Raw genomic sequence first — 25,106 nt, forward strand, 5'->3', positions numbered from 1 at the left:
GCCCCCTATGAGTATTCCTCTTTTATTTAGCAATCTATCACTTGAAAAATAGCCTCTGGTTCCTTTCTTACTCTATTTTCCAGGCTTTTATGTTACAGGCTGAGGGTACAAAGATGGGTGAGATTGAATCTGTCGCTCACTAGCTAGGACGTGGACTTGCGCATTGGTGCACCCCACCGAGTAACACTGTATCTGGTACATAGTCAATGCTCAATAAACTTATAATTAAATGAGTTAATGTCATCTAGTGCTTTTGGCTGAGGAGTAGAGATGATTATGTAAACAATTTTCCTAAGTGCATTGTGATAAGTGTTATAATTTAGGAGTCTACTGTCTTAATTTAATTTTATTTCATCGTGCTATTCTGTTGTTGTTTAGTTGAATTTCATTTTCTTTATTTTCCTCTTAATGACTTCATTGCTATTGGTTCTTAGGCTTTTCCAACAATTGCAGTGCCTCCCAATTTTGTATCATGTAAAAAAATTTCATTAACTTGGCATTTATTCCCTCTGCCTGATGTTGAATAAAAACAATTTTATACAACAGTTACTAACACCCACCCTCAGTCTGCAGTTGCCTCTTCCTAGCCTGTTAAACACTGCATTTATCATGTGCTTTGATCTCTGGCCTTTGAGCAACTTCGAATCTTCACAACTATGATTTTATCAGTGGCAATTTTATAAGCATATTTTCCAGTAACACACTCTGGAAGAAACTTATGAAAGCTATATCAGTGCACATGCACACTTGTGTGTGTGTGTGTGTAAAAGAGAGAGAGAGAGAGAAATGCAGTCAAATAAATCTGAGTCAAATTGAATGACTTATGCTTAATAATAATCATGTAATAAAATGATGTCAGGAGAAATTATTTTTTAAAGCAGAATATACATTAGATCATGAATGAAGTCCTTCAGTCCCAGATAAAATAATATTAGCTAATATTTTTTGAGTACTTATAGAGTGTCAGCTACTGTTGTGTTTTTTGTGAGTTAAATCAACAGCTTAAGGCGATAATTCTAGAAAATTCTTCCATTTACAGATGAGGAATCTGACGTACAGATCTGTTTAGTAACTTGATCACAGTCGCAGAGCCAGGGAACACATGGCAACGTTGGGATTCCCTCCCCTCGTGCTGGCACTAGGGCTCATTTTTTTTTTTTTAATAATTTTATTTATTTATTTTTTCCCCCACAACCCCAGTAGAAAGTTGTGTGTCATAGCTGCACATCCTTCTAGTTGCTGTATGTGGGACGCGGCCTCAGCATGGCTGGAGAAGTGGTGCGTCGGTGCGCGCCCAGGATCCGAACCCGGGCCGCCAGCAGTGGAGCACGTGCTCCCAACCGCTAAGCCACGGGGCTGGCCCTCATTGTTTTCTCAACTAGAATTTTATCTGTTATAACTTCCCCTGTCCAGAGTCCATTCCTCCTGTTTCTGGTAGCAGCACCTTGATTTAGCTTTGGGTGCCAGCTGAGACCCACAGAAGAAAGACTCAGTAGAACTATCAAGATTCTTGACCTCTCTTTACAAAAAGAGGTGTACGTGACCTGAGAGCAATCAAACTCTTTCTCCTCCAGTTTTTATCTTGACTGGAGAACCACAAAGACTGAAAATAATTGGAGTTCCTTCACCCTGAGGGTGGCTCCCTAAGGGACTCTATTAGTTCCAGCTTTTAACGTCTCTGGAGCTTCTCTGATTTTTGACCTTCCAAAGTCTGGTTCTTCATCATTTCTTTCAATTCTCTGAGGTTATAGAATAAGGAATAAGGCCACAAATTGTACTCTTACAGGCTATGCACTGCCCAACTGTAGGGAGTACCAGGCTCAAGCAAAGGAAGACTTGTCTTTCACATCCTGTCAACACACTCTTTTTTGTCTAAATTAGTCATGGTCAGTATCTATTGCTTGTGATTAAACAACACTAATCAATCTTCCAGGATACAACGGCTTTTATGGCCTGAACTGTGTTCTCCCCAAACCAATATATCCGGGCCCTAACCCCTAGTGTGACTGAATTTGTGAATATGGCATTTAGGGAAGTAAACTGCATTTAATGTTAGATGAGGTCACATGGATGGGCCCCTAATCTAATAGGACTGGTGTCCTTATAAGAAGATAAAGAGACACGAGAGCGCGCTCTCTCTCTCTGCACGCACACAGAGATAGGCCATATGAGAGCACAGTGACAAGGTGGCTATCTACAAGCCATAAAGAGATACCTCACCAGAAACCAACCCTGTCGGCACCTTGATCTCCGACTTCTAGCCTCCAGAACTGTGGAAAAATAAATTTGTGTTGTTTAAGCTACCCAGTCCATGGTATTTTGTTATGGAAGCCTGAGCAGACTAATACAACGGCCTTGAGCTCTTCCAGGTTGGGAGTGATGTGCTGTGTCTCCTGTTCTGGCTCTCCAGAGGCTAATATCGGCCATGTAAGGTTATTTTGGTCATTCCTCCCAGAGTGCATCACTGTGTGCTAAGCAGTGAGGAATCAGTGGTGAACAAAGTAGACCCAATTCCTGCCCTCATGGAGGCAGGTTAAAGTATGAATGTTAATTTCATGCACAGCTCCTTTACTTCTTTAAGATTTCTGCTAAAATGGTAACTTATCTGAGGTCTTCCTTGACCACCTACGCAAGGAAGACTTTCATAACTATGAGCTCTCGCTCTCCTGCCTTGGTATTTTTCTTCTATAACATTTACTACCAGTTGACATATTATGTATTCATTTTGTGATCTGCTCACCTTCTGTTTCCCCCCTGGAATGTAATCTCTATGAATCCATGCGCCTGGTTTTCTTCACTGCTGCATCTGTCTCAGTGAGACAGTGTTAGGCATCTGAAGAGACTCAATATATTTTTATTAACTTGAATTAGGGAGTAAATAAATAAAGTACATAGCAAAGTGAAACTCTCAATTAATATCAATTCAAAATTTCTTTAACTTCTCTCTATATGATTTTCCCCTGTGTGAATTGCTTCTCTTTTCCATGGTGTGTTTCTTTTCACCACCATTTGTCTCCTCTGCCTCTTTGCTCTCTCCTTACCTTTCTCTTTTTTTATCCTCAAACCTGATTCCTCTGCTCGCTCCCATTCCTATCTCCCCCCAGTTTTTATTACCATCTCAATATCTCGTAAGATAATGTATAAAGCATATTTCAAATTACTTGATTAAGTGGTATATCCATTCTTGTTAATTAAAAAGCTGATGCAGTCATTTAGTTAAAATTCTATCTGAAAGAAAAGAGTAAGGCAAGTTATATTTGATCTCCATCCTGATTGATCGGTGAACCATGAATTAGAAAATAATGTTCATCCTATAACAAACTTAGTGCTTCACTCTGGAGCCTTTGATGTTCCCACTAATATACATTTTTTTAAAAATTAGACTTAGTTGCCAATATTAAAAGTTGTTTAATGTCACACTTAAAAAACTCTCGGAGCCTGGATTTCTGGCTCTTCTTGAGAAACCACATCCTGAAGAGGCTCCTGTTGCTGGATGAGAGGCAGCTGTCCTGTGTGACCTATAGCTCTCCCCCTCTCTTCATCTAATGATCTTTATTAGATTCTCTGCCTCTGACTGCATTTGTCCATTTGCATCTTGTGGTTGGCCCCTGGAGTATGTGACATCTTAACACTGATGTATGCAAAGAAATGTTTTTATAGGATATATAAAGACCATTAAGGAGGCTGCTGCACTGAGTTAAACCTTGCTAGATTATTTTAATAGAGTAAGATGGATTTTAAATTGGAATCAATTTGGAACAGTATTATAATTAATTCCCTGTCAAATTTATGGTTTTACTTGTGGCCCACCTCCTTTCCTTTCCTCTAAATGGCTACAGCAAGGGTCAAAAAATCCCTCACTAAGACATCAGTGCTTCCTCAGGATCTTCCCCCAGCGTTATCCCTTCTCAGAAAGGGCTCTCATCCAGCATCTCAGTCTTAGAGCCAATTCTGCTCTTCCTTTCCATCCTGAGTTTCAAGAGCTAGGATCTTGCATGGTTTCTGGTGCCAAAACCACAGCTTGCAGCACCATTTAAGTAACAAGCCTTTCTCTTCCTGGCCTTCTGCCTTGGCAATAGTTCCAAGACTGATGTCCCACCCGCTCTCATTAATTCTTGTAGGGACTAATTTCTTGCCTTTGAACTCATATATATACATTTTATATTCTCTTTCTTGATGGAAATTTAGGGATACTTAGTCGCTTATGTTCCTTAACAAGTTGAGAAATAGATGCACAGTGCTGGGTGAAGGCAAAGTACAGCATCAGTCCTTTCCCTTGTAAAGATGGATTGGAGACTGTGGCTATAGTTTCATTGAGAAAGAAGCTTCTCCCTCTCCCCAAAGCTAGATCTTGAGACATTTGCCCAGAAAGTAAGCATACAGAGATGACCTTTATACATGAAAGAGCCACATAGCTTCATCAAAAATATAATGTCCTAGAGGTCTGCCTGGTGGCATAGTGGTTAAGTTCGTGCGCTCCACTTCTGAGGCCCGGGGTTCGCAGGTTCGGATCCCGGGCGCGGACATATGCACTGCTCATGAAGCCATGCTGTGGTGGCATCCCACATAGAAAGTAGAGGAAGATTGGCACAGATGTTAGCTCAGGGACAATCTTCCTCACCAAATATATATATATACACACATATATATATATATATGTGTGTATATATATATATATAAAATGTCCTAAAGGATGGATAGTTCCAGAAAGAAAGGAGGATAGGCAATGAAATAGACCTCCACATAAACCTTTAGAGGGTCTCGTTTGCTACCTAGGCCAGTGAGATAAAAGCCTTCCTTAGTGATTGGAATAGCAGAAGAGAGATAAGCCCAGGTCTATTTTCATTTTTTTTTTAATGCAGTGACACCACTTAGGGTTAATGTGACAGTATGTGTCAGGCTTTCTCCATGTTCAATTGGCATGTTATTTCTCCTTGTATATGGATGAGCTAGGGAAAATGTGTTAGAGAATGTTCAATACTACCCACTCTTGGGTTACAGGGATCAGCTAAAACTGGTAACATAAGGATAGGACAATGTTTCTTCTGACATTGATAAAAAGTATGTGTGTATACTGTGTTCATTTTACAGGTGAGGAAACTATGACTTAGAGATTTTAAGTAAATTGTAGGAGAGTGTATGCCTAGTAAGTAGAAACACAGAACGTGGACTTGGCCACTACTCCTTGTTGATAGACGACTCTGAATAGAAACCCCTGCCTGCCTAGCATTCCATCTTTGCTAGTGTGGATGGAACCAAGGTTACTACCTCATCCTACCATGAAGGTCTAGTCCGTAGGTTCTTTCTTATCTCCCAGTTTGTTCACACTGACAACTGAGTCCCACTTCTGGCTATTTCAATGGACTAATATGCTTTGGATACAATATGGGGCATTAGAGAGAAAAATGAGAGGAATAACACTAATGTTTTTGTTTAATTTCTAAAGTCTAGAATGAGAATAATATTCTTTGCGTCAAGTCATTAAAGGTTTATTTTGGGGAGCAGCATCATGCAGAGACACTGGGCTGTATTTTCTTAACAAGAGAAGCAAATGCTCTGATACAGAGAAATAAATTCATTTGTTCATGCAGAGCAAAGACACATTTGTACATGACAAAAGATTTGGTTTATTTCACTACTTGAGATTATACTCCATAGAAAGGAGCCACTTGTAATCTGTAAGCAAAGCTGCCCTGTGGCTTTTGGATAGGTCAACAACAGGTCCACACTCTAAGTAATAATGTCGTGAGATTAAGCTTAGAAGATATATTTGAAAGCTAGATGTAAATCCGCTGGGTGATGTTTGTCCATCTTGTTTATAGCTGTTATCCCAGCAGTTAGAGCATTGGGTGATGCATTTTAGATATTTAATAAATATTTGTTGAATGAATGAGTACAATTTTGAAGACTATTATGTCATAGGACATTGGGGCACAAGTATTTCACTAGAGGAGGCAGATGAGTAATCAGTATTGTGATTGGATACTACTGCTCAGAATTTATTTCATTTTTGTTGTACTACAGTTAGACCTGAGCATATCTCTGGATTAGCTAAAGGTTGCCTTCAGTCTCCAACGTATTTGAGTCCCTTGGCGACATCCTCTTTCCATTCATTTTTGATGCCCATTTCCTTTATGGTCCTTCCTTTGATTTTCCCTTTACAGTTCCAGAATCTAACATGTGCTTTGCCGAAAACATCTCTAATTAATGTCAAGTGTTCCGTACACATCCTGATTTTTTACGTTTCTGTTAGGGATGAACATATAAACTCAACACAAAAGAAAAAAGAAAAAGAAATGCCCCTGGTTGAATTTCACGTAAGGGACAGCAAGTATGGAATGTATTGAAGGAGCTACAGATACTTGCTGGCTCTCTGCCACGGCCCTCAAGCAGATGCCTGTTCAACCTGCATATCTGGCCAGTCTTGGGACTGAGCTTGTGATCACTCGGACACACTTGTTAATGTTGTGTTTAAATATTTGGGGTTATTTAGGGTGTCTTTCTGGACAACAAGAGCTGCTCAACTCAAAATGATAGTGTTCTGGCCTTAAAAGAATATTTATTAATTACAGGTTTATTAAAGTTTAAGGGAGAACCTTAAGACAGAAGAGAAAAAAGAGTCATCAGGATGTCATTTCTTTAGAATAATTCTGTCTAACAAGATGGAAAGATTCATCACACGAGGTAGCAGAGGCGATCATACAAAGACTCAAGCCACAGAGCAAAGGGAACAGAAATTGATTATGGATCTAATTTAACGCAGTGTCCATGAATCTAACTCCTTCGGAGATTTATAAACACTAGTGCATAACCTAGGGAAAGATCAGTCACTGCTTTAAACATAGTCAGCCTAGTATTCACTCACTAAAAGAGGGAAAATAAAGTTTATGAAGAAATAATGGAAATGACAATATGCTCCTTGTGCTCTCTGATTTACTCTGATGTCAGACTCTGTGCCATTTCTTTTTTTTTTTTAATAGGTTTATTTATTTATTTATTTATTTATTTATTTATTTAGTGAGGAAGATCAGCCCTGAGCTAACATCCTTGCTAATCCTCCCCTTTTTGCTGAGGAAGACCGGCTCTGAGCTAACATCTATTGCCAATCCTCCTCCTTTTTTTTTTCCCCCAAAGCCCCAGTAGATAGTTGTATGTCATAGCTGCACATCCTTCTAGTTCCTGTATATGGGACCCGCCTCAGCATGGCCGGTGAAGCGGTCCGACGGTGCGCGCCTGGGATCCAAACCCGGGCTGCCAGTAGCGGAGCGCGTGCACTTAACTGCTAAGCCACGGGGCCCGCCCTCTGTGCCATTTCTAAATCGCCAAAATGGAGAGTTTGGAAACATGTGACTATTCTCCCTGACAAATGTCATTGTACATATGGGGCTTCAATTCCTTTAAATTATAGTCCATGAATCTACAACTTCCTTGCCTTCTATGACACGATCACAGCAGGAGGCAGCCAGGAGCTGCTCAGTAAACATGAGTTCGTGGAAAGAATCAGCAACCTTTTCCACTCTTCATTTTTTCTCTATTTAATTTTATATTTGAACATCAACTCTACTAATACTGATAAAACAAAAATTAAAAGTATTCTTAGGATTCCGTTTAAAATTTAGCACTAATTTCCCATATTCGGTCCTTCTGATTACATAAGACTACACCTGAAGATTCCTGCATCAAGAGCATGGAATAGCCCTGAGTCTTTTTTACTATTGAAGGTCTATTTGGAGAGAGAAAATAGTTGTTCACAACTGATGTTGTTCCATTAAGCTGTTAGTGGAAGTTTCTGAGTCTCTGCTAAGGCCCAGGCATTAGGCTGAGGGACTGACGGGAGAATTCTGTAATAGCCTTGCCCAGGGTCCCTGTCTCCAAGTTAGACATAACTCTGGTGCAGCCTCAGGAACAACTTCCTGATATTTTAAAGGTCTCAGTCTATGTCCGATGGAGGCCTTAAAAGGGTGCCCTCTTGTGTGCTGCGCAGGTCCCGAGGAAGGAGCTGTCCCTCTCCACACTCTAGCTCCTCCGGAACTCCTCGTGTTAACTCTGGGGCTTGCTCCCATGACCGTTTATGGTGACCAGTTCCTGGACTCCGTTCAGTTATCTCAAACAGGTGGACATTAATAGGACTTGATAAGAGACTGCAGAAAGCAAAAATGACAAGAAATTAAGGGAATTAGGAACTTTCCTACTCATTTCAGAACTACTAAGGGACAGGAAGGCAGTGGGGTTCAGCGGGGAAGGGTGCGAGGTCTAGAGGAAGACCACTTATGTTTGGATTCTGCTTCTGCCGCTGATTAGACCTGGTGTCCTTGGGCAAGTTAGTTAAGACTCTTTAAGCCTCGTCTCCACTATAATAGCCCTTAGTCCAAAAAGCAGATGTTGTGACGTTTAAGTGAGATAATGTATGCAAAGTCCTAGTACATAGTAAGTGCTTATATTAGTATTCTCATGGTTTTGTTTCTTATGAAGCCCAGCTTAACCAATGCCTACTCAGTAATTTCTCACCTACCTAGACATAATTCTTGCAATTTCTAATAAACACATCTTTTAATTACCAAAAAAGTTGAAGTTTCCTGATCTCCTCTATAGCCCAAAATATGATTTTCATTACATTCAGGGAAAATATACCTGGCAAAAGATGCAGCTACAATCTTGTGGGTGCTTCTTGTTGCTACATAAAACCTGAACAAAGGAGAACTATGAATAACCCTACAGTCCCTGTTCTTGTTCTTCCCCCTCAGAGACTTTCCAAGTCTTCAAAACACTATTTGATAAGCCAGAGCACAGCCTGCAGTTTCTCATTTTCCTGGAGGAATGACTAAGTTCTGTGTATTTAATTGTTTCAGACCTTACCTTTTCTCTTGGGTGGGTGACAACAAGTATAGCGTGTGAGCCACACCACCCGTGCATTCAGAAGCACGGTGTGGGGAGAAAGCAAGGGGCCTGGAAAACGTCACAGGCTCCGCACCTCTGAGGCTCCTGAGAGACAGTGTATGTCTGGAAGCCTATCTATCTGTTAATGAGATCTGGGAGAACGGTCCTTTCCTCTGGTTGTATTTAAAGTTACAAAGCGTGGAAAGAGTATTGGCTTTTCAAAACATAGCAGAGAACATTCTGTTTCTCACTTGCCCTAAAGTTTGATTTGGTTGTGTTGCAAAAAGAAAAAAGAAAGAAGCAAAACTATTTTGGGGATGGAATGTTTCCTTTCCACATTTTTAAGCTCACTGAGACTTCTGTCCTTATCCTTACACAATCTAGTGCTCGGTACCTCTCCCACTGCCTTCTTGCTGTAATCTCTCCAATTCCCCTAGCTCTTAGAGAATAAAAATGAAAAAAGTTGTTTATTTTTTCACCTCTCTGTTTTTTCTCATGCTGTTCACCCTATTTGGAATTCTCTCTCCATTTTTTTCCATCTATCTGTTCTTCAAAGATCTAAGTTCTTCCCAAACCTATCCTAAACATCTTAGCCCAACTGAGCTCTTCATCTGTAACTGACACCTCTCATTTCCCACTTGTCGTGTACTACATTACGGGCAGGTCTGAGATTGTTTTGCAATGCTATTAAATTTCCCACACAGTGCAACCTTGTCTTCCCATCCAGATTGTAAGTTTCAGGGTGCCACTCTGCCTTCTACAAAGAAGTTTCTCAGCATTTGTTGTTTTTGAAACAGATGATTATTATTTGATTTAGTCTGACATTTGTTTTTATAAACACCATTTTTATCGTCTACTTGGGAAAGAGTCAAAAAGGATTGGAAACACCCTCTGATTTGTTGCTATTAGCTTCCACAGTGTTCAAGTAAAAGTTGCTGTCCCCTGGAATCTTGGCATCTTTGGGGAGCCTGCCAAGTCACTCTTTGCTTCATTTTTGGTATTGCATTGACTCATAGGCTCAAAGCACAAATTCGTATCTTCTTCCAATAAAGATGTTATATTTACCCTAAAATTTATAAAGCGATATTAGAGAATCAGAAGGAATCATGAGTGTCAAGTAAATTAACTATTAGGGCTTTTATAGCAGAAATAAAATTGGAACTATAAGCTTTCAATCAATGTAACTAATCATTGGTCTAAAAAAGAGTGGTCTATGGTAGTATGTCTCAAAATAGTTCTTGCTAACAGTATTTTCTTTGGATATATAGATTAGTGATAACCATTTAAGGAAGGAGATATGATGAGAATATTGAGGCCTATAATTATGAAGTAGAAAAGTTTCCAGAGACTACCAGCTGACCCAGCCTCCACGCCAGCGTGGAAGGAATCAGCAGGTGGCCCAGGAAGTGGCAGTGCTCCAGAGCCTCCCTCTCACCTCAACACCAGGTGTGAGCACTGCGCGGCCCAATCAACCCTCTCTCCACCTTCCCTCCCCACCAAAACAGAACCATCATGGCCTAATCACCACTAACTGTCTGCAGCCAAAAGGTCTAATCTCACTCCCTTAATTCCCGAGTATGTCAGTATTCAGGATGCGATGGCTTCCTAGACCATCGCTTCCCCCATAGGGATTCTCCTCCCAATGCAGTTTGATGGACAGCGAGGCCACAGATCACAGTTACTCTCCCTTCCCCTCCTCTCCTTTTTTCTCCATAGCATTTATCACTAGATGAAATACTATATGTTCGACTATTTATCTGTCTCTCCTGACTTGAATTAGCTCTGTGAAGGCAGGTGTATGTGTGTGTGAATGTTTCCATATCTCCAGTGTTTAGAATGTGCCAGCACATAGTAGGCATTGAATAGATATTTATTGAATGAATGGATGAATGCATGCATGAAAGTTTCCTTGGGGAGTTTGTCTACTACTGAGGTCAGGGCTCTGCAGCCGCAAGCCTTGCTGGGTAATTCCTGAAGCCCACCTCCTCAGCTTCAGCTGCTTGTTTGCAGCTGATACCACTTGGCTATTTCTTAAAACGTCTGTGAATGTTTCAAAAGCCAGCCCAATGTTTAAATTCTTTGGCCAAGTCTCACTTCAAGGGCTCTATGGTAAGAAATAATCCAAGAGAAGGACAAACCTTAATGCCCATAAATGCTGACTGCATTCTTTATGAAAATAACAGGCCATTCATTCATTCATTCATTCGTTTGTCCATCCATTCCACTATTCAACAAATTTTCATCAATCACGTATTATGGGCTGGAAAATGTGTTAGATGCTGGAGCTACAATAGTGAGCAAGGCCAGGACAGTTCTCACCCTCACGGAGAGTTTACAGTCCAGTGGAAATTATCTACATTTCCAGCGCTGATATAATGATTCTGTAGATTGGAGAACATCACTTGTAGCATGTTTTGTATTCTTGTGACAAAAGAATCATGTATTGTCATATAATTTATTACCCCAACCAATGCAAGAATAAGTGAATAAATGATAAATAATGGCTCCTTTCTCAAAAATTAGCTGTCCACGTATGTGGTCTTATTTCTGGGCTCTCAATTCTGTACTGTTGATCTGTGTGTCTGTTTATGTGCCAGTACCATGCTGTTTTGATTACTATAAGTTTGTAGTATACTTTGAAATCAGGGAGTGTGATGCCTCCAGTTTTGTTCTTTTGTTTCGGGACTGCTTTGGCTATTCAGGGTCTTTTGTTGTTCCTTATAAATTTTAGGATTCTTTGTTCTATTTCCGTGAAAAATGCTGGGAGTTTGATAGAGATTGCATTGAATCTGTAGATTGCTTTAGGTAATATGGATATCTTAACTAGGTTAATTCTTCCAGTCCATGAGCATGGAATATTTTTCCTTTTTTTTGTGTCTTCTTTAATTTCTTTCAACAATGTTTTATAGTTTTCAGTGTACAGATCTTTTACCTCCTTGGTTAAGTCTCTTTTTTTTTTATTTTGTGAGGAAGATCAGCCCTGAGCTAACATCCAATGCCAATCCCCCTCTTTTTTTGCTGAGGAAGATTGGCCCTGAGCTAACATCCGTGCCCATCTTCCTGTACTTTATATGGGACACCGCCACAGCGTGGCTTGACAAGCAGTGGGTCGGTGCGCACCCGGGATCCGAACTTGCGAACCCTGGGCTGCCAAAGTGGAGCGCATGCACTTAACAGCTTGTGCCACCAGGCAGTCCCCCCTCCTTGCTTAAGTCTATTCCTAGGTATTTTATTCTTTTTGTTGCAATTCTAAGTGGGATGGTGTTCTTGATTTCTCGTTCTGCTGTTTTGTAGTTAATGTATAGAAACACAACTGATTTTTGTGTCAATTTTGTATCTTGCAACTTTGCTGTATTTATTATTTCTAACAGTTTTTTGGTGGATTCTTTAGGGTTTTCGATGTCTAAAATCATGTCATCTGCAAATAGTGACAGTTTTACTTCTTCTTCTCCAATTTGGATCCCTTTTATTTCTTTTTCTTGCCTAATTGCTCTGGCCAAGACTTCCAATACTATGTTGAATAAGAGTGGCAAAAGTGGACATCCTTGTCTGGTTCTTGTTCTTAGAGGGATAGCTTTCAGTTTTTCACTGTTGATTATGTGAAGAAAGGAAAGTATCTTCAACAAATGGTGTTGGGAAAACTGGACAGCCACATGCAAAAGAATGAAAGTAGACTGCTATCTTAAACCATACACAAAAATTAACTCAAAATGGATTAAAGACTTGAATGTAAGACCTGAAACAATAAAACTTCTAGGAGAAACATAGGCAGTATGCTCTTTGACATCTGTTTTAATAATATCTTTTTGAATATGTCTCATGTGTGGAGAACAAAAGAAAATAAACAGATGTGACTACATCAAACTAAAAAGCTTCTGCATGACAAAAGAAACCATCAACAAAATGAAAATACAACCTACCAATTGGAAGAAGATATTTGCAAATCATATATCCAATGAGAGGTTAATATTCCAAATATAAAAATAACTCATACAACTTAAAAACAACAAAACAAACAACTTGATTAACAAATGGCCAGAGAAATTGAACAGATATCTTTCCAAAGAAGATATACAGATAGCCAATAGGCACATGAAAAGATGCTCAACATTGCTAATTATTAGGGAAATGCAAACCAAAACTACAATGAGATATCATCTCACATTCATCAGAATGGACATTACTAAAAAGACAAGAAATGACAAGTATTGGAGAGTTGTGGAAGAAAGGGAACCCTCATACACTGCTGATGGGAATGGAAGCTAGTACAGCCACTATGGAAAATAGTATGGAGATTTCTCAAAAAATTAAAAATGGAATTACCATATGGTCTATCTAGTCCACTTCTATTTATCCAAAAAAACACAAAGACACTAATTCAGAAAAATATATGTACCACTCCGTTTCTTGCAGCATTATTCACAATAACCAAGATTGGAAACAACCTAAGTGCCCATTGACGGATGAATGGATAAAGAAGATGTGATACACACACACACGCACACACACTGGAATACTGCTCAGTTATAAAAAAGATGAAATCTTGCCATTTGCGACAACGTGGATGGAACATGAAGGTATTATGCTAAGTAAAATAAGTCAGATGGAGAAAGCCAAATACTGTATGACTTCACTCATATGTGTAAGATAAAACAACAACAATAACAACAACAACAATAAACAAACACATGGATACAGAGAACAGGTTGGTGGTACCAGAGTGAAAGTGGCTAGGGGAGGGTAAAACGGGTAGAAGGGCACGTATGAGCAGTGACAGATGGCAACTAGACTTTTGGTGGTAAACACGATGTAACGTATACAGAAGTTTAAATATAATAATGTACACCTGAAATATATAGACTGTTATAAACCAATGTTACCTCAATGAAAACATAAAGAGAAATAAAACAAAACAATTAAACAAAATGAATGAATGATGGGATTTTAGCACTCTACAAAATGATGGGCAAAACTTGAAACTAGATATGATCATTCTTTAACAATTTTAATCATATGCAGTAAATATACATTTAATCTGTAATGTGAACTTTTATCTTTCCAGTTTTTTTGTAATTTGTATGCTTATGTGTATATGATACATTTGAGCTTCTCTGCCCTAGGTTGATGTCTCTAATTTGTAAGTGATGATGAAAAATAATATACTAAATATCTGAAATGCTGCAACATAACCTCTTAATATACTTTCAGATCTCTATTTTTGAATCTTAATTCCATTTCCATAGAGGCTGTTTGAATTTGTATTACCAGTACTATTATAGACATAGTATTATAAATATAACTGATCGCCTTTAGGTTTGCCAAATTATTTTTGTTAGGATTTCTATTTTGTTTGGTTTAGGATCCAGTCAATCACATAATTTAACAAATATTTACTAAGTGTTTAATATATAGCTGTCACTATGCTGCGCTATAGCGAGAAAATATAACAGGCAGACAAATTTCACATCAGAGAAAATATTTCAGAAACCTGCCACCTATTTAATATCCTGTAGCATAAATGTCACAATTTCCACTGTCATTTTCTTTTCCCTGCAAAACTACGATTCGGTAGATGAATTGGTTGTTGTCATTCACATTGATCACGTGTTTTTATTCAGTATAAGTAAGGTAGTTATCTCTGAATAATTAGAAAAATGCATTTTATTGTTTTCTTTGAATTTATTGGCTCATTGTATTTTTAATCTTTTTAACGGAAAAAATCAAACATTAAAAAAAGAGATAGATGAAATAGATAGAATAGCATGGTGAGTCCCCAAGAACCAATGACCCTGCCTCAATGATTATCAGCTTTTGGCCAATCTTGTCTGATCTGTTCCACCACCAATTTCTCCTCTTCACTCCACCCCTACCCTGCACATTGTTTTGAAGTAAACATATGAATTCATCCCTAAACATTTGCATATATATCTCTAAAATAAAGGTAATGAATTATTATTTTAACGAAATCACAAAACAAGTGTCATACTAAAAGTTTTAATAATAATTTCTTAATTTCAATGTTCATATTTCCAATTGTTAGATAAGCATCATTTTTTTCTCTTTGTTTAAATCAGGATACAAATCAGTTATACATGTTGAAATTAGTTAATATAATCCTCAATTTCCTTCTATATTATAGGTCTCTTCTCCTATAACTTTTCCCCTTGCAATCCATTGTTAAAGAGACCTCATCTTTTGTTCTGTAGAGCTTTGCAAAGTCTGGATTTTGCTGACTGCATTTCTGTGGTTTCAAATAGCATGTTCTTCTGTCCTCTGCATTTCTTGTAAGTTAGTGGTTAGATCTAAGGATGTAATAGGATTTAGGTTCAACATTGTTGGCAAAACTTTTTCAACAATGGTGGTTTGATCTTCCATCATGAAACAAATAATGTCTGATTGTCTCCATTTTTGTGATGTCAGCAACTCTTGATGCTCAGACTCTACATCAATTCATTTATTAATGGTTGTAAAAAAGTGAATTCTAAAACTAGCTTTCTTCATTTGCTACCTGAAATATTTCTATAAAGAGAAATTTTCCTTCCTTTGCTCTTCGTTTACCAAGTGGTACAAGTAGCAGAGGGAAGTCAGGATAAACGCCAAATTCGTTGTCTTTACTTACCAGTTATTAAAACAATAGGTTAGTTCATTAACATCCATCAACAATGACCTTTTTTTTCCCTTTGTTGGTATCCTAAGTGAACTAAGTTTAGACATATTTGGTATTTTCAGTACGTTGCAGTTATTATTATTATTACTCAAAGTGTCCCAACTTTCGCCAATGGGAGACTCTTCAAATTGCCTTTGAGTTCTTTACACAGGGCCCTAGTAGACCGTGATGGATTCCTTCTTGTTGGGTACAGCAAATGCTTCCAGCATATTTTATGTCTCAGCGCTGGAATCAGCTCTTACTCCAAAGAATCCTTGTTCCTTTCAGTGGGATCAATGTTTGAAAAACCTAACCTACACATTAGGGGTTCTCATTGTTATTGGCTCATTACAATTTCCAAGCCTCTTCAGTGGACAGAGGAAGGGAATTGAATGTTTGTTTTTTAATGATAAAATACTAAAGAATAAATACTAATAACTTCAATTATAATGTACATTATAGAGGCTTTACTAAATTTCTTCTATTTTACATGTTTCTTCTTTCTTCCGTAAGAATCCTGACAACCACTCTGGAATGATTGAATTTGCGTATCACAAACTCATTTACTTTATCTCGTACTACATACACTCTTTTCTCCTGATAACAATGCAGTGTTACCAGCAATAATATGATAATTGAAACAAGTAATTTTTTTATACTTCTTTTTGTCTTTAGGGCATATCCCTCTAGAGATGACTTATTAAATTACTCTACTGTAAAGTCACTTGGAAAAAGTGTTTTCTGTGCAGTTATGTTACCAACCAGAGAAGTATTTGGGTTGATTTGTTTCATTTTACAGTTTTAGGGATGTCTTTTCAAATTTAATTTTGTTTTATAAGTATCCATAAATGCTTTCAGAGTCAATTCTAAAAAAACAATAAATAATCAGTGAAGCATAGCTACTACCCATGTCCCTTCTAATCTAGTCCCTGAATTCCTCTATAGATAACCATTAAAACATATATTATGGCTTACACTTTCATTTTTTAATATTAGCATGTATCTATACATATATACATATATATATTATATCCTTTCTTAGACACATATTATACAGGTAGTCTCTCCTCTTTCCCTAGGTTTTCTATTTTGTTTCTTTCTCTAGTTGTTTTTCCTTTTTCTAAAGAAGGATTGTGTTTTTGTTTCAATGGTTACATTTAGGGTAGTACCCTTATAATACTCTTAGTTCCCCCTTTATTCAATTACTATCTATCGATTCACGTTGATGATCAATATTAAAATTAACTAGGAGCCTTTTTTTCCCTTGCACCTACTATCATTTTAGATATGACTCTTTGGTTTGGGGCTGTCTTCTAGTTGGTCTGTATGTTCTTATTAAGGGATTTGGGTAGATTAAAGAGCTATGCAGCTTTACCTCTGTCTTCCCAGTAAGTACAATAATATGTAACTTATTTTACTATCTTTACTGAAGGACATTATTGGAAATTTACTGTATGAAAAAAGAAATTAAATTTATGATTTGACTTTCTCTCTTAACAGCATTACCAATTCAAAGGTAACTAATTTATAAATATGTTATAATCAGAATAAAAAGTGAAATAGCTTGTAGATTATTGATGGTCAGATAGTAAATGTTCATCAGATTTGGTGCCTAACATCACAAATTTCTAGGTAATTACCTTCTCCTAACTGTTAAAATGCTCTAAATCGTTTCAAACTTTTGATATTTGTCAAATGTAGCCCAGGTTATTTCACCTTTGTTTTTTTATTTTTAAAAAAGTTAATCTCATAATTAACATAAAACAATTATAAGGTACTTTATAACTCATGGGAGCTATAGACATACTGAATAATAACTGTGAACTCCGTACGCCTTTTATAATTTGTAAAATTTTATGTTGGATAGAAAAAAATTACCCTGGAAACTAATGGTGGCTCTGCTGTGATGAGTTCAGTCATGGTGCATTAGGTTGAGGGGTCTCTGAGGAGGAAAATATAAAAGGGATATAAGCTGATTGCAATGGGGACAGAGCACATATATTTTCCAACCAAGTCCCTTCAGGAATCAAGCACATCTTTCGCTTTGGGTGACGCCCTCTTCAGTTTCTTGAGCTGTGGACTCCCGGCATGTGTGCTGTGGAGGAGAGGCACGCAGACGCTCTCCCCCTGCTTCTGTTGAATGCTGGCACTGTGTTTGTGCTCCGGCCTGAGTCACAATCATTTCATTCCAGCAGTGTGATTCCCTTAGAAAAACTAAAAATAGGAAATCAAACTTCTGATGGCAAATACGCAAAATGATTCCTGAAATATTTTTCAAAATAAGAGAGAATTCTCTTCAGATTGTTTAGTTCTAACACAAACAGCAGGTAACAGAGAGTAAAAGGCACCTGTAAATGTAAAGAATATATATTTTTCCTTGTGGAGTTTACCATGTGTGCTGTTGGAAGAGTGTTTTGTGCTATACACATGAGGCAACAATTAGGGAACATTTATGCAGTAAAAGTTGGCCTCTCTCTCTGTCTCTGACTCACCAGGTTGGGCAAGAGATGAAGAAATCCCATCTTGGAAGACATTTTCTGTCACAATTCATTGTTGGTGCTCACAATTTGTTTCCCACTCCCTTCCCAAAATGCTACCAAAGAAACATCTTGGCTGCTGCAGCTCCAACGGCAGATAATTTGCACCTTGAATGTGAATCCTGTGATGCTTCCTTTCTGGAGAGAAATTTGTGTTGCCAGTGTCCTGGTCTGCCACCAAGAAGGATCCAGGTTCTTCAGGATCCTGCACTCCTGGGGCCACACCGGAAGGGGAGAGGTTAGAGCCTTTGGGTCTTATCTGAGCCTCAGCAGTCAGCCCAGGCTTCTTGCCTCCCTCCTGCTGGGCTGGTTAACAGCAGGAATTTCCCAGACAATGCGCTCTGCACTTTTTGGTGATAATTTCTCTTTCATAAAGGCTGACATAATGACATTGCCACCTACTCACAGTGCAGTGATCATGAAGGTGATGTTCCCAGGGAACTCTCGCTCTGCAGTAGCAGGTTCAGTTGAGGCAGAAAACAGCAGCACGACCTCAGGGTGGGCTGATGCGCACTGATAAAAGCACCCAGAGCCCAGCGACCTGCTCCTGGGCACGCACTGCGGAGAGCTGAGTGGTTCTTTCTCATCTCCTCTCACACCACAGCCGTTGTCCCCCCTCCCCCTCCCCCGACTCAATTTCACCTCACCCCCACAGCTCGCTGCTCCAGCCACACGGGCTTTCTGTTGTTGACTTCATCGCACCGATCTCCCTTCCTGTGTCAGTCTTCTCAGACTTTCCTCTCTGCCTAGAATGCTCTGCGCCAGACTTGCCACTAGATCTTCCCAGGGACACCTCGTCTGGTCAGTCAGTTCTTACAGAGGCTTTCTCTCTGAATCTAAAGGAGCCCTGTTCATTCCCTAGCACACCATCTCATATCACTTCTTCATACCATCTTAAATGAGGTTCCTTGTTTATTGCTTTAATTATTTTGTAAGCTGAGCCCTCCTCTCCCCACACAAACAGAATACATGCTTCATTAAAGGAAAGTCTTTGTCTAACTTGTGCACTGCTGTGTCTCCAGTGCCTAGAGTAGTATGTACTCAGTAAATATTTGTTGAATAAATGATCGCTCCATTTTTCCTGCTTTTTGGTGCAGGTGAAGCTCTGAAAAGGTACTGTAAAATCAATAGCATATGATTTTTCTTGAATATAACTCTTATAGCAAGTAGTAAAGGGCTATGCAAAATGTGAATGCACTCCTGTGAAAGCCAAAATTCTGATAAAGACCTAACGACACCTTAATGATCCATGGAGGAATCCATATGGAGGAGGTGGTTCAGCTTTAAATGACTCATATCAATTGGCTCAAATGATATTGATGACATAGTCTCTACTCCCTCCATTATGAGCTAGAAAAGAGTATAACTGTTTTAGTGGCATTGGTAAATTTGTGTTCTTATATTGGGTGATTTTTAAGTACCGATTTTAGTTTTTGGTATATAACTTACATGTATATGTGTTTATGTCCTTTGGTATATTTCAAAGTACAGGAGATAAGAGTAACAGAGTGCTGGATGCAGTCTGGTAAATATAGATTATAAGGACTCATTACCGGCCTTAAATAGCTTTCAGTTTAAGACAGCGGTAGAGCCCTGAGAAGGAGGAAACCCTGGGACAATCCTCTTCTGGCTTCCTCAGATTTAATTCCCCCTGTGACTTTCTAGAGTTGATCATCACACTACTGAATAAATTGGTAGAAGCATCTAGAGTCCTCTCCCCCATCTGTAAAGGGTTTTATTATGTTGATGTAAATGTCGGGCTAAATTTTGAACTAGCATAATTGAGTGATTGGCTGGGCTAATTTGGACAGGTGAACCGTATGACCAGCTGGTTGTACCAGAGTGACTGATAGGGATCTCAGCTGCACTCAGCCTCATAAAACTGTGTATCTTGAGGCTCCTCTCCTTTGTGGCTCTATATAACAGTCCATTTTGCAGCTGTGACAACTACTGTCACTGGTGGAAACCACAGTTGAAAAGGGTGACTGGAATTAGCCGATTTAGCATCATGTTGGAAGCGCAGGCTGCTGGAATGAGCTCCCATATTCCCTCCCTTCCTGTTGTGTGTGCTGACTATTGTCTGAAAGTGTGGGAGATGCCCTCCACCAGGGACCCGCTCTCTTCTTCTCCCCTCAGGGGGAAATAATAAAGTCAGCTAGGGCATTTCGCTTAAAAGTGTGAGTACTTGTTTTGTCCTTTGTCATTAGAAACAGATGAAAGTTTAAAAAAAGACTAGATACAAGTATGCAACCAGATCTATAACCTGGTCATAACTAATAGACACATTGTACCCTAAATTTCCTTGCTTACCATCTAAGATATCTATTTGGATAACCCAATTACACAATTTATTGAGAATAAAACTGCCATAGAACTTTAAAGGACTATATAATAGGCTGACCCATAATTTGAGACGATGTGAAATTTCCCTTTTGAATATTAATTTTTCCCATCCCAAAAGTTTAGTGAATTTAAGTAGGGTAAACTTTTTGTCAAGAATTGTGACCTGGCAATTAACATAGTATCTAAATTTTAAACACTATTCAGGCCAAGAAATTTTCCCGAGTCTTCTTCAAAATCATGATGTCATAATTCCAGCGGTGATATCTACTTGATAATGTTGGTTTATCAATGTTGTTTAAGATAGAAAAATTATTCAAAACTTCTACCACAGGGCAATAAACAGAACTTATTATTACTACTTCAGATTTAAAACTGGGTTGAATTACTGGTTCCCAGTTGAGGAGATCTCTTTAAAGCCACAAAATAATTAGTGATTGTTGTTAGAACTGTATAGTTGAGTAAAATAACTTATAGACAATATAAGGATTTGCACTCTCACAAATGAAAGAAAAATTAGAAGATCTCTGAGAATTTCCAGCTTTAAATCTATACCTATATCTATATCTAATCTATACAGGTGAAAAATTAGGACATTTGCATTTACTCTCAATTTAGTCATTGAGAAATGTAATAAAACACTATTAGTCTAGGCAGAGGCATCCATTTGCTTTTAGGACTTAGGATCAAATAAGTTTCCCTGTCAATAACTGTGCCTGAACTGTTGGACCTTGATCATCTGTTCTTTGCTACAGCACATTGATCCCACTGGTTAATGTGAGGAAAATGTATGGTTTTCCTGATTGATTCTATTCCAGCAGCAGAGAGGGGATGGAAAGGGGAGAGCCTGGGGCAAGGATTGATTGGGTCTAAGAATAGGGAAAGTGAATTTAACCAGACAAGTGAAACCATCAATGGGATAAATCCTTGGAGTTGGCATGACTGAGACCGATAAAATGATCGATGATCCAGGATGACATAAATACTGTTGGTTTATTTCAAGATTTAGACTTGTGTTGTCTCTGAGGATAATTTCTCACCCTCTTCTCAGAGGGCAGTATGATCTGGTATGAAGTCTTAAAAGATGTCAAGTGAACAAAGAAATTAAATATCATTGGTCTTATAAGTTACTATTTTATTTTGCATTGTTTTCCAGGTGAGGATGCAGATTTGTTTTTATTTGATAAAAGTTGAATCTCTGATGCCTAGAATAGTGCCAGGCATCTGTAGGCACTGAGTAAATATTTGTCAAATAAGTTAATAAATGATTGCTATCCTTAGGGTTTGTTTTAGTGTCCTACAGGAAAGCACATTTAACTTGCAACTCTGCAAGATTCCTAGGATTGTTGTTTTGGGGTGTGGGGATGTCAATTTAGCCCAGGATGGGTTCAGGTGAAGAGGTCCATCTGGCTTAAACTAGGTAATCTATTTCAGGGTACATAAGAAGACCTCTGAAAAAATGTATCATTTTACATTCAGAAAAGAATGAAACTATTGCTACTTTGGAAATAAAAAAAGGACTAGTCAGATTTAAGGAAATCTGTAACTAAGAACAACTTGTTTAAAATTGACTGTTCACTGAGTTTGTAGCTTTTGGTATGGATGCACATCTGACACCTTACCTTGCCTCTATCATATGTCAGTGTGCAAATCACATACCACAGTCATACACTGAGAAAGGAACTTTTCAAACTGAGATAAACCAAAAAGACAGGTTAACCCTGTCTAGTCCCCAAAATAAACTTTGAGACTTTCCAGAAAGTTACTGACTGACTGCCAGAAAAAACTTCATCTCTGACTTTCATAGTGCTGATGTCTAAATATAAGAAAATATTTCCAAATGTAATATATATTTGAAGAAAATTGCTAATTTTCTACTATAAATTGACTAACTGTAAGGTAATCTTTGTTATCTTATGGGGTTCTTTGTTCTTAAATTTTCTTTTTCTTTTCTTTCTTTCTTTTTTTTTTTTAATTTGGAGATAACTTCTAAAGCCTGAATTCCCTGGCCAAACTTCTTTCCAAGTAAACAGTTTTGCTTTTCTAAATAACTGTATCTCTCTAATACATCCTTCATAAGTGAAAAGTAATGATAATAAATAAAATCATTCAAATATATTAAAATGTTTTCTGAGAATAATGTACTCTAGGGCAACATAGGTGTTAATGTGTCTTAGAAGAGACAGATGGTTCATCCTAACACAGGACTTGAATGAAGCTTGGTTGTAGTATTCCTCTATAGAAGTGGTAAATTAACAGTCAACAGAATAAAAGCAGTTGGCATTTATAATAGTATGAAAAGCTTTATTAAAGGACATAACATCAGAATAACTGGAGAGATATAGTATTATCGTTGATGGGCTCACTCGGTAGTCTAGAGGTGTCTACCCTCAGCCAAAGCTATAAAGCAATCTCACTCAAAATCCCAACTAGATAATTTAGAAACTTGACAAAGATATTCTAAAATTTATATGGAAGGATAATGAACAACAAATAGGTAAGTCAATTTGAAAAAAAAAAAAAACAAAGAGTGAGGAATTGCCCAACCAGACGAAAAAAATTTACTTAAAAATCTACAGCAATAACAGAATAAATTAGTGCAGGAACAGAAAAATAGGAAAGTGGAGCAGGACAGTGATCTCAAAAGACAGCTACATAAATAGAGGAAAAGACTGATCTAAAGCTCACACTACAAAATGTGAGCAAAGACTAGGAAGGCTGGCTCAGACAGGAGGAAAATGCAAGTGAGGGCCTGACCTTGTACCATGTGTAAGAGCTTGAAATGGAAAAAGTGAACCTATAAAGCTAACGGAAGAAAATTTACTAGGATATCTTTATAACTTAAGAGGGAGGAGAGAGATTTTTTTAAAGATCCAAAAAGCAAAAATTATAGTTTGAAAAATTGATTTGTTGAAATTAAATGAAAGCTTCAGGTCAATGAAGGACTGCATAGACAAAATTAATAGAGAGATGACTGTCTGGGAAAAGATATTTGCATTTTTTAAAACCAAAAAGGGGATTTACATATTTTACAATGGAATCCTTTAAAAACCAAGGAAAAATAAGGAAGGATACCTAATGGAAAATGGTCAAAAAATAAGAAGATTTTAGTAGGCAATTCACAGATGCGGAAACTTATAGATAACAAGTATATGAAAAAAATGCTAAACCTTAGTAGTAAATTTGAGAAATTCAAATTGAAATGAGATAAGATGCACATCCATCGGAATAATAAAAATTAGAAAATGAGTAATAGCAATTATTGACAATAACTGTTTAGGAGAGAGAATTCTTATGCCCAGCTTGTGAAAATGTGAGTTGGTACAAATCACATTGTTTTTGGAAATTGATTTTTTGGAAATCAATCTGGCAATACTTAACAGAATTAAGGACATATATAATCTATGTCCCCCTGGGTAGCACCCCTGGATATATAAACCAATTAATTCACATATAACTTGTAAGAAACATAAAGATATTTACTATGTATTCAGGGAGGCAGAGAGCTGGAGGCACACTAGGTGTCCTTCACTTGAGGAAAGGGTAAGTAAGAGGTGGCCCTTGCACACAATAATGAGCTCTTCAACACACCAACACATTAAATGTGTATACGATAGCATGAATAGATTTCTAGTAATAAGTGAAAAAAGGAACAATGCGATTTACAGAATAATACCATGCAAAATAAACAGTGCTACTTATTATATAAAGACACATGCATATTTACGGAACTAAGCTACTAGATGGTTTCTTATAAGTACAGAAGGGGATAGGGATTGGTAATGAGAGTTGGAAAGTAATATAAAATAAAACAATAGAGGAAAGGTTGCATGGACTGGTGATGAGAACACGCTGTGAAATGAGGAGTACGATTATCACAACCCTCTGTATCTGAATGCCACCCCCTTCCCCACCACAGATTCATATTGAGCATCCACTGTGTCAGCTCAACTACTCTAAGGTATTAATGAAAGTAGCACTCTCTCTCTCTTTCTCTCTCCTCTCTCTCATCATAGATAAAAATGAATTTTGACCTTGATCTTCTACAAACATTGTGTATTCTCTCGTTGTCTAGTCCCAAGAAATAACTAAGTAATGGGGTTTTCTGTTGCAAGCCTGGGCTCTTGCAATTCACTGGAAGTAATGTGAGGGGTCCCAGGTGAAAGAACCTCTGGAGCTCAGCTAAGAGAGGCTTTAATCCTCTCCCTGGATGGAACAATTTTATCGCTCATATCCATTTCTGTGGTAAAGGAGAAATGAGCCGTTATACTGACCTCTCTCAGCCAACATCAGTATTATTGTCTTCATAAGACCTCATGATGACAGTCTGTGTGGTTTTGTTTTCATTGATCACAGACCAGGCTCTTTTTGGCATAAAATTCATGATTCTTACTACTTTACATTAAAAATAGAAGCCCTATAACTCTGCTAAGCATCCAAGATCCATGTGGGCTTTTTGAACTTGGATGTGCCACAGCACTCAATTACATACTCATCTATCTTTCATTGATGTGGAATTAAGTGTAAGGGCATTTTTACATAGGAACTGTCTTGAAATAGGTAACTATTTCTAATCTCTATTAATGCTGTCAATTGTTTCTAATTGATGTATTTTGAGAACCAGATACAGAGTATCCAATTAACCTTACAGGAGATAGCTGTCCTTAATTTGAAGTGCCAGGCTCTGCTCTGAATTCCAATAAAAA

This window comes from Diceros bicornis, chromosome 23, assembly GCF_020826845.1.
Source record: "Diceros bicornis minor isolate mBicDic1 chromosome 23, mDicBic1.mat.cur, whole genome shotgun sequence".
Classification (NCBI taxonomy): domain Eukaryota; kingdom Metazoa; phylum Chordata; class Mammalia; order Perissodactyla; family Rhinocerotidae; genus Diceros; species Diceros bicornis.